Raw genomic sequence first — 19,429 nt, forward strand, 5'->3', positions numbered from 1 at the left:
TATTCTTTCACAGGAATTTGTCCCTTCTTCTCCCTTACTATTTCTTCTAATAAGGTAACATATTTTTTACCCTGATACTTTGGATTTAGCCAGATAAATAGCTTTGGTCAATAGGATATGAAGAGACTTGAAAGCTGATGTATCTGAGCAAAATCTCTAAATGTGCTAGCATGTTTTAGTTCCATCCCCTTTTCTGCTCTCTACTGTGAGAATAGCATTCTTTGATCTTCTCACTTGGGATCTGATGAGATGAAATGACACTGAGCTGCTCCTAGTCAAGCCTATCAGAGTTGTTAGCACTAGAGAAGTGGGCACAAGAAATAAGTGTTGTTGAAAGCCACTGAGATAATTACAGATATGTGTTATCTCAGTAAGGTCACCTGATATAGTCAGGGATAGAGATACGAATTTGGGAGTCATTGGCATATTGATTGTATTTAATGCCATGGTACTAGGTGAGATGATCGAAGGGAAATGGTGATCTTATATTGTTTTTTACAATGGAAAATGGGCTTGACAAAACAAGACAACCCCACAAAACCAAGAAGTTCTTGGAAATTTATGACTAAGAGGGCATTTATTTTTTGTTTCTGTAATGTTTAGGTTAGTAGGATTTCAAAAATTGGCAAGTAGATATTTTAAATCAAAATTTGAAAAGGATTTTTTCGTGATATATACTGAGTCAAACGGAATGTGAAATGCCTTACCTAAATTATACATCACCGTAAGACAAAATTTCTGATAGTTTTTCAAGTTTCACCATATAGTTGAAATTGGAATAAGTTCACTTGAAATGAGTTGATTGCTCTCTGCCTAAGGTTAGGTCACTTAGCTTTAAAACAACAAATATGATTTTAGATTATATTGTTTCTTGGTGTAAATTTCTATCACAACAGGTATTAGGCTTTGTTTTAATTAGATGAAATAGGCATTTCTAAATTGATGATAAATGTCTCTTTAAAGTGCATATGAAATTATGCTGGTGGTAATTTGTTAAATTATTATGGAAATTTCACACTTCCACAATAAAATGTTTCATTTGCTTTTGATTTAGGTAAGTGTCCCGTTATAAACTACCCACTCCATCTCCATATCCACTCTGCTTAGCAATTTCATGGGCATCTACACAGACTTGTATTTTCCCTAAAACAGGGTCCCAAACAAATTATAGTCAATGTTGGGGTGGTAGGGTTAGTAGAAAATTATTCTTAAACTAATGCATCTCTTTTCAGTTTTCATGTTCCATTATTTTCCTTTGAGTGGTTTTTCAACTACGGTTTTAGATTTTATTATTATTAGCTAGTATATTTCTTTAAGGCAATCCCTTTCCTTAATCATTTTTATAACAAATATGGAGTTCCTTTTACTTGCTTGTTTTTATAGTTATTAAAGTCCTAGAAATAATACTGAATTGTGGTTTTATACTACTATAATCCATTCTATCTAAATTTATTTGACTGGTGGTAGGATTTGCCTCAATCCTTTGTTCTCATATAAAAATTTTATCATGTTTCATTAAGTTAAGGAGGGATTTTTGGGTGACCTCATGAATTCTGTATTTTCAGTTATTTCATTAGTTAACAACAACAATTTTTATAACTGTCATTTTTAAGCTCTTACTGTTTCAGGTATCACTATAAAAACATTACTTAACATATTTAATCCTCATACAGCCACCCTATGAGGTGGGTTTTGGTAATATTCTTATTCAACAAATGAAGGAATAGGCTAAATAACTTGTCCTGTGTTATGCAGCTAGTAAATTATGGAGTCAGGATTAAATCTTAGCTCTGTCTAATGCCAAATTCTTCATGCTTAACTCTGTTTTATATAGTTGCTATTGGAGTAGACTAACAGCTCTATCATATAATCTCCAAATCTCAGCAGTTTAAGAAGGTAAAAATTTATTTTTTTCTCATATCATAGTTCAATTGGATAATTGGTATCCAACCTTGTAGGTTCTTTCTATCTAGAATCTTTGTACTTCCCTAAAACCATAGTAATGGTGTTCATTGTTCATGTGGCTATTAAATTTCAATGGATTAAAATGAAAAATTCAATTCCTAGGTTACCGTAGCCATATTTCAAGTGCTCAGTAGCCACATCTGACTCATTAGTATTGAAGAGTGCAGATATAGAGCATTTCCATCATCACAATAATTTTACTGGACATCCTTGTCTAGAACCTCTGGTTCTTCCTCTGGGACTTCAGTTTTAAGCCTTACTCTAGTTTTTCAGGGAGATTTTTTGAGCTAGACTGAGGTCTAGTATATTACTTGATTCTACTTTCCACTGGACAGAATTCAGACAAATGACTGCACCTAAACGTAAGGGAAATTGTAAAATGTGGTTGACCTGTGTATCTAAGAGCAAAAGGGAAATGGCTAGTGAACAATTGGCCGGATTCTGTCTTGGTGTTGCTCTAAATCTCTCTCTATTCTAAACATTAGCTGAACACTTATTGAATAGCAGTCTCTAAGCATCTGAAATACATTTTAAAACCCTCACAGGAAATTGCGGGAAGATTAGATTATGTTCAGATAATTGTCTTTGCCTTTCCCCTTACCACTTCTGGGGCGGGGGGAGGGGGTTGTTTTCTTTCACACCTCCTTGATGTTGGGCCTGCCATATCATTTGCTTTGATCAATCAAATGTGAGCTGAAGTGGCATTGTCACTGTGTAGAACCTGGGTCTTAAGAAGCAGCACATTTTATATTTAAATACCTAGAAGCTTCAGAAATCCACCATGAAGAAACCATGCCTCCAGGTAGCGACTGCCCATCCAACTCAAGCCCCAGAATGGAGTACATGGAGCTGACCTGGACTTAACCCATTCACCAAGACATCTTGCAAACCTTTGAGCTAGAAAATAATTATTACTCTATGCCTACATGATTTTGTGGATTTTGCTATGTAGTGAAAACTAGCATAAATTTTTGAAGAAGCTATTATAAAGAAATTGAAATCTAGACTGGTTAAGTCCTACATCACATGGCTAATGAACAGTAGAACTGAGATTCATGCTAAATCCCTCTGATTCCAATATATATACTTTAATCATTATTCCATGCTACCTCTAAGTAAGCATATTATTTTCAGGTACAAGGAAACCTTATTTAGAAAATATGGCTTCTTATACTTCTCTTAAATATTTGTTATTAATTTTCTCACTCCACTCTTTAAGCTCTCCATATTTGTAGACTTAATTTATGTGTATATTTGTACATATACATGCATGATAACTAACAATGAACAAAATTTTGATATTTTCTAAAGAACATAATTCCTCAGGTGAATTGTTTGATTTCCAACAAGTTTCTCTTTTTGAAAAATGGCTATCTCTTAGAGAGGTGATCCTAATGGGTCATCACATTGTGGCAAACTTGAATGCATACAGTGCAGGAAATCAAGTTGGGTTTGAACAATGATCTCAAAGAGGTAAGCACCTTTTGGCAAGAGCTCAAAAGAGATGCTTTTAAGAATGCTCATTTTTCCATTTGTGCAAAGAGGCTTTGTTATTACTTAAACAGCATATGGCTATGAAATGAGAGATGAGCTCTTGCTAAGCTGCCAAGAGCACTTGTGGACACTAAAAATATGAAAAATAAATAAATGAGCAAGATGCAAGGAAATCTTGTGGTTGAGAAAGTCTTAGTATAGTTGTAAAGTGTTAGTGTAGTTGAGAGTGTTGGCTACTGAACTAGATTGTTGCATAGTTAGGATATGCAAAGCATGTTCAAAGAATATAAAGGGGGGAATTTAAGAACTCTAAAGTTATTACATGTCCTTTTGTGTATTTTTTTCTTTTCAACTACGTGGTGGTGTTGTAAGTTAATATTATATGGCTCTGTAATCATTGTAGCCAGTATGAATTTAATGAAATGCAAATTGAATATTCCCCTAATGTGATACAACCTTGTTATTTGAAGTGTGGTCCATGAACCAGCAGCATTTGGCATTTCCAAGGAAATTTTTTGAAATGTATGATAACTGTCCCTCCCCAAAACCAACTGAATCAAAATAGTTATTTTAACAAGGTTTCAAGGTTTGATGAAAAACAATGACAGAGAAATTAAAATTTGTTGTCCAGAAGTCACCAAATTGCAATTCTGTTATTAACCAGGCTAATATTTTCTTTACACAGTAGTCAGGAAAGGAATTATTTACTAACATCAAATGGAAAATAAGATGAGAAGAAATGCAAAAATATTAGCTCTCTTATGATCTGATACTTGACTACCAGTTAATGTCCAGAGCAGTGTGAAGAGATGTTGTTGTTATAATTGGTGTTGTTATTTTTAATGGTCAATAGGGAAGAAAATGTAACAATTCCATATCTTTCTTTAGTTTAAAATCCTATCAAGTTAGCATACATATTTTCTTTAAGTAAATAAATAAGGGCAGTATTATACTTACTTCATTTGACTAAAACCGTGCCCAGAGCATTAAAATACATAAAATGAATAGCTTCGGAAATTAGAACAAAATTAACATATCAATAATGTGTTAATTGTCTTTCCTTTCTGTTGACTTTAGGAAAATTTGGGCCATAATATATTTATAAGAATGTGATTTAGTTCTGCTATTTGATGCCATATTTCCATATCTTTGTAATAAGCCAAAAACATATTTGTTCCAATAATCTTCAATTTAAGATTGATGTGGATTTGCATAAATTATACTAGAACTCATGTTTGTTGAAATATCTGTAATAAATATTCAGGTAAAATTATTTAAGATTGTAGAGATTACAATGAGGTCATTGATATATTTTCTTTTGGTGAGGATTTTCATAAGAGCAATTGACATGTCCCTACTGAAATGGGTTTTAATTTATTTTCTAATTTATTATAATTGAGTCAAAAGATTGACTGCCATTTTACTTCCTAATTTATGCTGTTGTCTTTTTTTTCTCTTGTTTTGGTGGGTCAGTTTAAAGGAAGCTCTGTTTTGACTGAACATCCAGTCTCAGTGGGGTTCTTTAGCATTGCTTCTCGTGATATCTCCTTGTTTCTGTGTTTTATATGACCATTGATGGTCAAACTAAAGAATCTAATCTTATATGGAGGGGCACACTGGGCAAGAACAGAATGTGACCTGCTTATCTTTTCAAAATGAGGATATAGGTGGAAGTTTAGCACCTTTTCAAAAGTCAGTCACTAAAAAAAAAAAAAAAAAAAAAAAAAAAAAAGAAGAAGTCAGTCACTACTGGATGCCGTTTGTCCAAACTTGGAGACTGCCTATAAGTCTTGTTCAAAAATATCTATTTCCTCATCAGAGGATACCTTTATTCTTCCTGAGTGCTATCAATTTAGTGCTTCCTGATGCTGTGGTTTTTTTTTTTTTTAAGGAAAGCCCCTTTGTTTTCTACTGCTGACTAATAGATTTTTTCTTTCAATTACATGACATTTATCTATTTCATTTTATTTTTCTTTCACTTTTTAATTAATTAATTAATTCTTAAAATTTAAATTGAATTAACCAACATATAGTACCTCATTAGTTTCAGAGGTAGAGTTATTTATCTATTTTAAAAATTGACACATTCTATATCATTTAGAATGAACTTTAAAAATGACAAATATAATTCTTAATATTCATCTGTGTGTCCACTTAAAATATTTTGATTACTATGAATTTTGAAACATTGACCTTTGGTCTGGGTAGTATTTTTTCTAATAACGAAGTGTGTAGCATAACTTGAGAGCTTAATTAATTGAATAGGCTAAATGTAGTAGGAGGTTGAATGGTGGGACCTAAAGCTAGTGACAGATGTCATTAGAAAGGCAGGGGAATATTTGAGACACACAGTGATACAAAGGAGAAATCAATGTGAGAATGGACATAGAGGTTAGAATGATATATAAAAGCCAGAAAATACCAAGGATAGCTACCAGCCTCCAGAAACTGGAAGGGGCAAGGAAGAACACGCCTCTAGAATCTCAGAAGGGAATATAACCCTGCAGATACCTTTATTTTGGATTTCTGGCTTCCAGAACTGTGAGAGAATAAATTTCTGTTGTTTTAAGCTACCAAATCTGTGGTAATTTGTCAAGTTGATTTTAAGAAACAAATATACTATACCAAATTTCAAAACCTAATGACTTAGCAAAATGCATGTTTATTGCTTATTTACATTTCACAGTCTATTGTGTTGGCAGGTGTGACTCTGCTTCATGCAGTCATTCACAGACCCCCCATTGTGTGACTCTGCTATTCTCAAGAAATGGCTCCTAATATCTCTAAAAAAGAGAAGAAGGAGCATAAACAATCACATAGATTTCTGTTTTTGTTTTTCCATGTGTGGAAGTGGCACACATCACTTCTATTCTCATTTCTTTGCCAGGTTTCAATCATATGACCCACACCCCTAACCACCAAACAAAAGGATGGTTGGAAAATGTAGTCTTCCCATGTGTTAAAGAAGAAGATATATTTGGTGAGTACAAAGTGTTTTCTCTGCCAGAGTCAGTCCTTACAGTATGAAGTATGTTTCACTGTTTCTTTTAAACATAGAGAACATTAATGATCTCTCCAGTGATGCAGACAACCCAAAGTTAATCCAGTCACTGCCTCCAGTTCAAAGTCTAGAATCTCTAGGTGATGCACTGTCTGTTCTACTGGACCAGCATCCTATAAATTGAAGAGCATTTATCTGACCCCCTTCTCTCAAAACCCAACAGTGACATGATACATTCTCATATGAAAAGGTGAAGAATGGCCTCCACATAATAGACTCTGGAATAGAGAAATACTGAAACCTGCTTAGTGAACATTGTAAAGGCCAACAATCCTCCATTGTTTTAGACCAGCCTCATGTTTTCTCTTTTTGTCGATAGAATTCTGCTACAGATTTTGTGTCTTTTGACCTATTTATTTCTTGTCAATTCTATGTGCCAGTAGTCACATCTAAAGATCTTCCTTAGATATGTTACTGATGGGAGAGTCTGGGATGTGTGAATGGTGGTCTCCATTCTTGGATTCCGCACGAATAGATTTATGTGAGGATCTGCACTTGAATAAAGATAGCCAGAAGGAAAGTAGCAAGCAGAAAGCAGTTTATTAAAGGGAAAATACACTCTTTAGTGTACTTAAGGTGAGAGAGGGGACAGATTCCATGAGGTGGAACAGTCCTCTAGGATGTTTTGGGACTGGTATTTGTTGGGTCTTTCTGGGCTGGGAAGAGATGTGATATACAGTGAGGTGATCTCTAATGGAGTTGCTTCCAGTCCTTTGGGAAACTCCGCTCACAGTTTGGGAAGGGAAGTTTTTGATCCTATAGGGTTTGTACTGGAAACTCATGGCACCCTTTCTCCATGGTGGGGGTGGTTAATCACAATGCAAATGCATTATAATGAGTCTAGGGATTACCCAGGGGCAGAGGTAGAAGAGGAGAGCACATACTCTACACCTGTGACTCTAAGGCCTTGGAAGCCACAAGATCAGGATGCTGTACCCCTGGACTTCTTTTTCTGTCTTTTAAAGATTTTATTTATTTATTCATGAGAGAGACACAGAGAGAGGCAGAGACATAGGCAAAGGGAGAGACAGAGACATGTGGAACTCGATCCCAGGACCCTGGGGATCATCCTGAGCCAAAGGCGGATGCCCAACCACTGAGCCATCCAGGTATCCCATGCCCCTGGGCTTCAAAGATGTACCATATTTATCACCACCCTTTCCTCAAGCTCATGTCTCTGTCATTTCCCTCTGAGGGACTTGGGATTTGCCTTGTGGTGTTCTTCTACTGCTCATATCTTGCTTCTACCTAAGAGCTCTTGCTCACAAATCTGTTTATCTCCTTTCTTCTTTATCATCAAGCTTCTGACTCTCTGTTAATACCAGCTCAATTCTTAAAGCTGTCAGTCTTTTTAGGAAGGTTGGATTACAAATTTGAATTTGGGCACAAGACTGAGTCACAGAGTGACTCATTCATAAAGATTTTTATGAATTCCTTCTCTTACTAGTTGTGGTCTAGAGACATAGAGCAAGGCCCAGCACTTCTAGATTTTTATTCTTTTTAATTTTTGCTTGCAAACCTAGCCACTTTTTCTTAGTCCATCTCTTTATTAGAACTATTACCAAACAGCAGAAACAACTGGCACATACTATTATTGGTTTTGTTCTCTAATCTCTTGCCTAGAATAAGTTCAGCAGGCACAGACTGCAGGTGGCAGTTTATAAAACATGTTCCTAGCATTAAACCTGTGATATCTGTTTCCTCATCATCTACCATCTGACCACTAAACCAATTCTATACATTTAACGCTTCCGGGTTGGCAGTACCCCACTTCAAGTTTCTAGTTTCTGTATTATTCAATGCAAATTGCTTTACTTGGTCAGTTAGGGACCCAGGCTCCTATCTTCAACATAAAATTCCAAAAGCCTGCAGAGGAGAATAGTGAGAATGCAGGATTGTACACGTGGTTTATAGTTGTGTTTAAAAGTGATATACTTCAATCCTACCCAAAATCTACTAGCTGGAACTAAGAGATAAAAGCCCAACCTAAGAACAAGGTAGTCTCAGTATTAGGTCTTCCTGTATTCATAGGAAAATGAAATGGTTTGGGAAACACATGGCGTTTTTCAAATGTAGGCTTCAATATAATCTTTTCTTTTTTCTCTCTAGCTAAATAGTCAAAGGTAGTTCCAAGTCAGAGGATAGTGACTAGGAAAGGGTCATGATCCATTCATCCAGCTCTTCAGGGTCCAGGCTGCAGCAGCTTTATCATCTTCCAGGTCACTCTGAGCTTTGATATCTAGCCAATAGATAGTAAAGGAAATGGGAAGAAGGAATACCCATTTTTCAAATATCTGGGCCAAGAAGTAGCACATTGCTTCCATCCATTTTCTATTGTTTAGAACTGGCCCCATTTAGATACAAGAGGGGCCTAGAAGTGAAATTCTCGCATAACAGCCTGTTTCCTGGTGATGATGCTAGAAATGAAAGAAAGAAAATTTGAAAGACAGACTGTTGTAAAGGGCCAACGTGCCAACGTGAAGAGAAGCTTCAAGACAGAAAAGCAAAGTGAGGCTAAAGGGCTTACTCATATATTTGGCTAGATTTTGTCTTATGTGATTGATTTTTAAGTCTGTGATTGCCGGAATTTATGACACATTATTATCTTAAAGGATTTGTTTAATTTACTAGTGTTTTTATCTCTGCCTCATTGTTTGGGTGAGTGAGTGTCTTACCTTCTCAATTAGCTGTGGGTGTGACTTTATCTTTTGAATATCTGGATGTGAGTGCACAAGGCTAGAGTGTGACCTTTCTAGACCACACAATGAATCATTTTTTAATTTGCAATTTTTTAAATGTAAATAACCATGATGAGTCTTTTTTAGGACTGAGAGAGCAAGATCCACGGCAGCAGTAAACACCAGGAACTTTTAAAAGCAGTTTCCACTTAACAAAACCACAAGATCAACCAACCCATAGTTGGAACTTCATTGCTAAATTTTTTCACCTGTGTCTGAGGCAAGCCGAAATCTGACTCAACTGCCTTAGCTACTCCACCAGTTAAGTTGTACATTTACCAAGATTCAGCATGTGTGTTCCTAAACATGTTTATGCTAATTATGGATTATAAGATATTATTTTTGTATACATTAAATCACTGTTAAAATAGTTCTATTAAATACTGTTAAAAAACATGACACAGAATTAGTTGAGGGTAAAATGACTGTAAAGGCTTGGAGAAAACAAAATTATGAAAACTAAATCATCTAAAGGAATTTGCACTTTGCTTTCCAAGTATCTTTAATTTCCCACTACTTTAAAGGAATGGAACATTATAGAAAAAAGATAATAGCTTTTGGTTTAATCAAGAAAAACAATGAGAAATTCCACCCAGGGACCCTGCCCTGCCACTCACAATAATAGCAGACACTGGGGTTGCTTGATGCCCCATTTACATCCTCTCTGTTTCCCTACAGTTTCAGTGCAGAGTACTCAGCACCTTTACAGAATCCATTCCGAAGTATGCATTTCTCTGACTTTCTGTCTAAGGAGTCTCCCTGGGGCTACAAAATCTTGCTCAGTCCAGCGCCATTTAATACTTGGGGGTCCTAAATCCCAAAGTGCTAAGGATTTAATACTCCTGAATGCAACTCTGATTCAATGAGGCATAGGGATCAGTGAATAAAAATACAGCCTGGGTCTATCTCTTTTTAGATGTACCACACAGTTTTTCAGAGGGTCTTCAGTATGATTGGGTTTCAAGAACCATGGCTAACACTACACATTTTTGTTTTTTCCACCATCTCTGAATTGCTTTTACTGCGTTCTTTCTGGGATCACCTTCCAAATAAGCCACCTGCACTTAACATCTTGCTCAGTCCTGCTGAACACAAACTAATATACCTACCGAAAGAAAAAGTTTGGTCATATATGAAAATATTGTCACATCTGTGAATATCTCAATCTCTTTTTCTGTATCTGTTTATCTAATAAATTGCTTAAGGTATTTTTGTCCTCTAAGTGACCTTTTTGATTAACTGGTCAACTTTTATCTAGTACCTGTTATTTTAGATAAGATTTCTATCAAAGTTTGTTTTTTTTGTTTGTTTTGAGATTTGGATTAAGCTTAGTGACTAAAAACTCATACTTTGTATACTTCACTGCTTTGTTGAACAAATATATCTTTTAATATCATGGTATTTGGGGACGATAATCAGCTTTAAGTTCTAGGAAGACATTTGATAAAATACACTTTTGTAAATGAATGTCAGGGGTAATTAATTACATCCATACAACAGGAAATTGTGGGATGTCACCTGCAAGACCTAAAATTCTTGTCATCTCCCTCCCTCCCCTCCACCCCACCCCACCCCCCCACACACAATAAAACAACTTAAATTTGTTTTCTGGTCAGTGTGAAAATCAATATATTTTACTTTCTTTTCAACCCCTAGATTTTGTAATTTACTGACATAGACCTTCATAGGTGTATTTTTACAGCTTTAAAAAAAAAAAAAAAAAAAAAAACTATGCACAGACGCCTGCGTGGCTCAACAGTTGAGCGTCTACCTTTGGCTCAGGGCATGATCCCAGTTTAGGGATAGAGTCCCACATCAGGATCCCTGTGAGGAGTCTGCTTCTTCTCTGCCTATGTCTCTGCTTCTCTCTGTGGCTCTCATGAATAAATAAATAAAATCTTAAAATAAATAAATAAATAAATAAATAAATAAATAAATCAATCAATCAATCTATGCATTAATAATATGGGGCATTCACTTAGTTTAGGCCAGGGCTGAGCAGATTTAAACTGAATTTTATATCATGTTGGTTTTATGTCATGTGAATATCTACAGGATCCACAAAATTATTTCGAAATGATAATGTCCCTGATTTCAAAGTTTCTCAAATGAAGAGAACCTTCCTGGATTAGCATACAAAAAACACAGTAATTTAAGGTCTAGAATTCACCATCTATTTTGCATGAAGCATTTGTAGCTCACTTTATGCAAGCACCAATAGCAAAGTGCTACAAGCATTAATCCAGGAGTGCTTTTACTGTATGGTAGAAATGTGCTAGGGAGAGGAAAAAGATTTAGAAGTGGAAAGATTAGCTTTCTTTCTTTTGGATTTCTTAGTCATAGGATCTTTGTTAAGGAAGAGAATTTTAAAAGCCTTCGGACAAGTAAAGAGAGGAAGAACGACAGGACTGAGCAAGAGAAGTTGAGCAGGGTTTCCTGAATGTTCCAGAGTGAACAATTGGAGAGACCGAGGAAGTCATGATATTTCAGTGCAATCACACAGTGTGTTTAAGTAAAGTTTTCTTTGCCTAAAATAAATGTGAAATGGAATTTAAATTCTAGCTAGGAATTAGGCATAAAATGACTCTCTTTTTCTATTCAGTTATTTTGTGAAAGTGTAGAAAACCTTTTTATGCACCTGTAAAATTGAAGGAGCAGACTATACTTTCTCTGTCTATTACACGTTGATTTTTACATAAAAAGAGAAAAAAGGTGTTCAGACTATTATGAAATATCCACTGATAGATTTCAGGAGTCTTTGGGATAGGATATTCGAGAACATAAAGCAAGTTTTAGATTATAACCCAGAGTGGCAAAGTTATTCTCAAAATTTCATAATTCTGGGTCATTTTAGGCAAGTTATCTAAGCTAACCAATAATATTTTAAATTTAATAATAGCCAATTCCTCTACTGTTGGAAGCAGAGATGCTACCGCTTTTATAAAAGTTCTTGCCTTATTAACAAATGCTAATTATGAGTAATGGAAGTCAAATTAGTTTCCATTTCTCAAATAGCTGTACTGTAGTTGCAAAGAATTTTAAAGAAATTGAATTAATCTGAGTTTGTTTTAATTACAATTTGTTTTCATAACAACCAACTGACAGGTGATACTTACACTTGCTTGAATTACATCCACGAGTAATGTTTTCATGTTTGTAGCTGTATAAATTTTTTTAGCTCAATGATAGTATTTAGTCATAAAATAAAACATATAAATATTTTAAAAACAGACTGAAGGTGTTTATTCCCTAAATAGATTATTACCTATTGTGCATGCACTTAACATCTGTGATAGCTAATATAAAATCCAAATTACCTTGAACACTCTCTGCTACATTTCCTGAAGAGTTTACATTTTCCTCTCATGAATTGGGTTGCCACATTTAACAAATAAAAATAGGCAATGCCACTGTATTTTCCTACATTTTTTCTTCCCCACCCGACTGTTAGCTCAAATAATAGAAGATATATATTTTTGCTTTTTAAAGTGGTAGAACTTAAAAAAAAGAAATTCCTTTTTCAGGGCAACTAATCATCAAGCTAATGTGGAACAGATGTGCCTCTTACTTGCTTTAAAAAAAGAGTTCCTTATTAGACACACTATGAGTATTTCTAGATAAGGTTCTAGGTGTAATGCAGTGGGGGAAGCAGAGAGAATTACAGCTATCAAAGGTAGGTTTTATGAGGGCATATTAACACATACTTAGGGCCAGGAATCTGAAAGATTTTTTTGTTACAGTAATTTTTTTTTTGAACTTCCTTGAAAGGAATGCCCCATGGAAAGGGGGAAAAAAAAAAGAAAAAAAGAAATCATAGGTTATAGGAGTTAAAGAGGAAGTCTAGTTAAATATTGTGGGATAAATCATTTAATTTCCTTGAAGTTCAAATGGTGTCTCTGGAAATTCTAGGTATTTTTGTCAATCAACATTTAATGATTCACAGTTTTCTTGCTCGCTCTTCTTTCTTTCTTTCTTTCTTTCTTTCTTTCTTTCTTTCTTTCTTTCTTTCGTGTTTTTTTTTAATTTAAATTCAATTTGCCAAGATATAGTATAACACCCAGTGTTCATCCCATCAAGTCTGTACTAAACTACAAGACTCATAGGAAGACTTGATTTCTATCAGCGAGCCCTATTGATTGCTAATCCTAATACTGTAAAACAAAATCTCAGTTGTTCAATGTGCCCTGATTTCCTCATCTGTGATACTAGATGGGACCAATCTGCTCTTAACAAAACAGAGGTAACATTTCTTACTTGTGCCCAAGATTGTGAATCCGAGAAACCACCAAGGAGCCGACACCGATGCAAATGCACGAGGGTTTATTTACAAGCTGGAGCTTGGGTCCAAGTGCACCTGACACAACAGAGCAAGGGCTTGGACCCCGAGGTTAAGAGGTGTAGCAGTTTTATAGGGGCCGGTGGCCAATGGGGATTGTAACACATACAGAAATTTACATGGTCACATCGGTCCACTCGCAGGTGGCCAATTGAATTACAATTCATCCTATAGGGTCCGTTTGAACTAGCCTGTTATTCTGGTCAGCACTGGGGCGCGGGTTTGGCGAGCAAAGGGCGGGGTTTACATTCTTCAGTGGTTGGGGGTTCCGCATTCCTATATGAGCCGGTGGCTTGACTGGAGTGGGGGAGTGGTTTCTTCCTGTAAAGTTTAGCTCTTATTCACAGGGGCCTGAGATGGCTGTACTTGTGCTAATGCTAAACTTGAGGTGGAATGGCCTTAATTTTCTAGGCCTCCACATTACTGAATATTGGTCTTAACATGACCGAGGTTTTAAATGAATTACATCAACATTTATATCAACCTTCTTGTCTTTGCATTTTCTTCTTTTTGCGTTTTCTTTTTATGTTCTTGTTTCATCTACCCACTCCAAGGTTTAATTTTGATCAGATGTTTGAATATAGAATTAATAAAAATATTGTGAGGTTCACTTTCCCATAGAGTAGAAGTTTGGCACGTAATTAAATGGCTCTGTTTATTGCTATAAAAACTTCTTTCTCCTCCATCTTCTACTTCTTCTTCCTGTCTTCTTCCTTTTTAAAACTCTTATACTCCTAAATTAGGGATTACCAGTAGGTCAGTAATTTTTACTTTGTTGGCTATATGTTCTATTACACATTTTTACAAGTTTTCCCTGACTGATGGGAAACAAATCCAAAGGGAGTTCCTTCTGTTGGAGTTTATGCTTTTGCTTATTGGGTCTTTCTTTTGAAAATATTTTATTTTAATTCCTGGATACATTTCAAAAGAATACCACACAAGAGAAATTGGAAGAGATTAATTGGGTAGGCTTGAAATGTATAAAAGCATTACCTGCAGACCTGAGCTAGTATAATAGTGTGTAATACTTCTAGATGTATATGTCATTGCTTAATAATCTAGACATAAATAATTTTTAGAATACTTACAATGGCCAGATAAAAGATCTTCCTTAACATCCTTTATTTCTAAAATTGTTTCATTATTTTCAGCAGATGGTGTTTTTCCTACAAATACCACTTCCTAGTCTCAGATGGCTACTAACCAAAACCTCATTATTCCTTAGAAGATGACTTAAATCTCACTCTCCCTGAAGTTTGCTTCTGGTACCTGCAGTGAAAATCAAGAATACGTTTTGTTTTGTTTTCTTTTGTTTTGTTTAAGATAAGAAATTGATCTCGGCAGTCTATGTTGTGGCTGACTGCAGTGTCCTTATACACTGGGTCAGCTGGACACACTCTTCTATCTATGTTGACACAAAGTTTCAAGAACTCATCTCTGAGCAGCATTCATCTTTCCTTGGAAGAAGGAATGGATAATGTTTAAGAATAAAAATAATGAAATCATGATGGGATCTGGATTACTTTAATGAATGAAAACAAAACGAAGCAAAATCTCTGGAAGAGAGATCTTAATATTTTTCTGTTTGTTTCTAAGTTTCTATGACATTCGGGAAATACTAGAATCACAGCCACTTTCGAGTGACAGTTGCCCTCCCAATAAATGTCCTTCCCCGCATTATGAAAGCATGGATTACTAAGGGTTTATTATCAATTTAACTTAATTTCATGTTATATGACAATGATAACATTAAAGAATCAAATTTTCCTTCCACCTGCTTTTTCAGGTCTTCACCATTTATCAGAATCTCATTTTATTTGAGACATAAATAATTATATGGATGTTTTATCAGGGAAAAAAAGGCAATCTGTTATCATTTTTGGGTTTCTTTATGAAGGCAAAATTAAATAGAAAGCTGAAATTATGATCTTGGAATTCTGCCAAAATTCTCCTCTTGAGAAAAATATTTGGAATCTGGGTTGTCCATATTGGCTGTGTTTATTTTCACATACATTCCACAATTACTTTTCTGTCCACATTATTTCTCTTGAGTTGATATATATTTAAAGACACTGTATTTTATGTAGTGTTAATTGTTTCTTAGTAGCCAGCTTACATAGATATATTATTATGAGCTTAGTCATTCACTGGAAAGCTGTTCTTTGAAAATAAGCACTTTTAAATACAATGGGCTACTTGTTTGCAAAAATTTACTACTGCATGACCCCTGGGATATTCATGTTGCTGAGGAAAGATTCTTGAATGCTATTGAAGTTTTATCAGTTTCTGTCTGACAAGAAATAGCTTGGATTGGCTGTGAATGGAATGAGCCAATAACCTAGATAAACATCAGATAATACGTGAGTTCTTAAGACACTTTTGAGATATGATAAAACATGTCAGGGGAACCTATCTCAGTAACCTTCGAACCAGAGAGTATTAGTTTTGAAAGATTAATCTTAATAGATTTTGAATCAATTTATGCCATTCCCTCACACACAATGAGACAGCAAGGTGCTTCTGTCTATTCTATTTATATTCCCTGAAGGTTAACTTTCAAAATGTATGTGTACTTTGCATTTGGAGAGCTGTCAGATGATTTTTAAGACTAGAAAACAGATTAGATTTTGAGACTGAATTTCTTATCCCAAAGGGAATTTAAGCAGAAAGCCAGGTTTTACGTATAAAAATGAAAGGAATTTGAAATTTCTACTTAATTTTTTGCTGGATAAATAACACAGAGTTTGCATTAGTTAAGCCATAGATAGGAGAATAATTCTTTAAAGTTTTAAATATATTTGAAAACAGACTGTGTACTCTAATTACATTGGATGTACAATTTAAAATACATGGTTTTAAAATCATCGAAAATTTTCTGAGGCACATATTTTCATGGAAATTCTTGAACTAGTATATATGTTTTATGCATGAACACTTGCAGTGGCAAGCCAAAATGACTTATTGAAAAGGGTGCATTTCCTGTAAGCACCTGAGCACTTGGGTGATCTATGCTTTTGGTACAGCACTAGCTTAACTAGATGTGAGAGGGTTAGATATTTTGGGAAGTAGGGTTATTAGCATAATGTGGGTTCTTCTGAAGCCAGGGGAATATAGGTGATCTAAACGCAATCAAGGTCACGAAGCAGCAACTGATGTTCAAGTCAGCTAACATTTTTTTTTATTTCGGCCACCTTGATAGAAGGATTTTTTCCCCCCTAAATATATGTAACCATGCTAAACCCATTATAAGATTATATAAGGAAAGTGATCATTATACTAAAAATATGCCTTTGTAGAGCTAATCCTGTGAATGTTTGTGATCTTACACATATGCAATTAAGGTAGCAAATAAGCCACTTTAAAGAAAAGGCAAATTCACTGTTGCAGCATGAAGTCAGTCTTCTTTGTTTATAAAATTTCTTTCTGAGTGGTAATCCTTAATGATGGTGAATTAGATGTGTTGTCTTTTTTTAAGACCAGGGAATTGGCAAGATAAGATGGCAACAATATGATTTGTAATTTTCTGTCTGGAGCTTTTATAGTTAATAAGTAAACCTAATTATAACTCTCCCACAGTAAATTATGACAATATGAAGTTGATGACTGCTAAAACTCAGTAAGTTTGCAGTGTTTTCCAGCAGCTATTTCAGGCTACTTTATGAAGGGTGTGAAACAAAGATCAGTCAATCAAATCAGGATGACATTCATTTATAAGACTTTTGAGAAAACTAAAGATACAGCTGAAATTGTAGCTCAATTATAAACCCAATTTAGAGAAATTATATGGGTTTGTCTACTCTTTTTACTCCTTGTCTTCTAGGTCAGACATGGTTTTATGTATAAGTCCAGAGTTGCAATTTGCCGTTTAAAGAATTACATAGAAAATTGCAAGAGAGAAAAGAAATTCCTAGCTTTGTACTTCTTCCCTCTGACATTGTCACAAGAAAAATGTAATTCATATCATTACCTTTAGGTTATATTCCATGATTCCCTCCCAGGCTCATATGAAAATTAATGATTAACATGGATATTATGTTTGAGGGAGGATTTCAAATATTCCTTGAAGCCTCTCTCAGGTTTGTAAATATTTGGATTAGACAAAACTTAGATGTAGGCTAATAATATATATATTTATATAAATATATGTATATATTTACTTGCAAGATCTAATCTGTAATTGCACACGATTTTATTTCTAGGCCCTTATCAATTATTTTGACCTTTTCTCACGGATCTTGACAAATCATTTCCATTATTCTATTCTGAACACATTCCAAGGTTTCCACAACTCTCTTAGTAATGGAGACACACAGAACTATAGTGATCTTTTTATGAACAAAGCTGAATGGAATCTCACTTGTTTTTCCCTCTGTTGCAAGACTCTGTGGGACTGTCAAGGAGAAAATAAATATTTGTTACTTTTGGTAACGAAAAAGTATGTGTGACTCAGCAACACATGGGGAGCAGATGTGTTGAGTAAGAGCCCACTCTTGTGCATCAGACCTGTCACTGAGTGAGTCTAAAAATAGAGAAAAATTAGGGGAGGATAAGCTACATCCCTGATTCTGCTCAATCACATTGATTGGAAATGCTAAAGTTTGGGTTTTGGATGTAACAATGATCCTGTTTGTATGGATGACGGGTCAACACATATTAAGTGAGCTATGAGGTGGAAAACAACTGTCCTTCAAGCCCCACAACCACATACAAAGGCAGTCTGAACAGTGAGGGTCTTCTGGATGTCGAAACAGAAAAATTCAGTGGTAGATGTCTTGCTTTAGAAATTGCTAGATTTGCCTGATTAAGTTGAGCATCCTGCCTTTTCCATTCTAGTAGGTGAGAGCTAAAATTTTATCTTGCCCATCATGGATGAGTAGGACTTGCTCTGGCACTTTTCACCAGACATGGTACTAAGATTCTAGTTTGCAAAGTAAATGCTTGCAAAACACATTGCTGGATGGAAATCTGCCCTAGCAAGTTGGCCATATTTTTTTTCCAGGTCATTTGTTCAGTTTGGGAATTGACAAGAAAACTAGATTTGGATTAGTAACTCTAAGAATTTAAATGTGTAGTTTACTAAAGGACCACTACTTAGTAAGTATTCTTTTTTTAGGCGCTGATTCCCTAGAAATAATATACTTGTGATTTTGCAGTATGACTGTTTTCAAGCTTGTATTAATACTTTGATACTTATAATAAACAATTTTTTTTTCATAGTACTTATAAGATGCAATGGAACATATCTTCCCTCATGTCTTATAATTTGTTAGATAAATGCTCTATAAACATAAGAAAAATGGCAGGGCAATTTGAGAGATACTATGAGAAAAGCCTACTATGTTATCAAATTGAAGTCTAGGAACCAGCTTTAGTCATATCTGTATTTGATAAAACACTAGTACATTCCTCAAACATAGTATATACTCTGTATTTTTGTCAGATTACATTAACAGTTCTCTCACAGCTAGCCACTATTAGAATGAAATTTTGAAACTTTCTCCCAAAACCTAACTTCAAGAGTGTTTTCTCTCCCAAACTATCTCTTGGTCGTTTCATAAAGTTCTCTTTAGTTATAATAAGGTTCTCAAAAAAATTGATAAGCCTATTAAAAAATCTACTTTTTGTTTTTTTTTTTAAGCAGGCTGGAAAATTTGCCTGCATCAATAAAGTAAAATTTTAACCCTGGGCCTTGATAGCATATAGCATATGTTCTTTTATTTCAAAGTTGAAAATAGAGTAATAGCTAAATGAAATAACTATGATCACTAGATTGTGATGGGACATACTCACTTTCTAAAACAGTCAGTAACTGAGACACTGCTTTGTTATTTGTAC

At 34.9% G+C, this 19,429-nt stretch overlaps 1 long non-coding RNA gene across 1 annotated transcript in view; it reads left to right on the plus strand.

Moving 5' to 3' along the window:
- The window catches only part of LOC112657721 (uncharacterized), a 107,544-nt gene that overhangs the window by 70,041 nt on the left and 18,074 nt on the right, over positions 1 to 19,429 (plus strand). The window contains exon 3 of the long non-coding RNA XR_007412251.1: positions 6,347 to 6,439. This is a non-coding gene — a long non-coding RNA (uncharacterized LOC112657721). The remainder of the gene's footprint in view (positions 1 to 6,346; positions 6,440 to 19,429) is intronic.

The sequence above is a fragment of the Canis lupus genome, chromosome 8 (assembly GCF_003254725.2).
Source record: "Canis lupus dingo isolate Sandy chromosome 8, ASM325472v2, whole genome shotgun sequence".
NCBI lineage: Eukaryota > Metazoa > Chordata > Mammalia > Carnivora > Canidae > Canis > Canis lupus.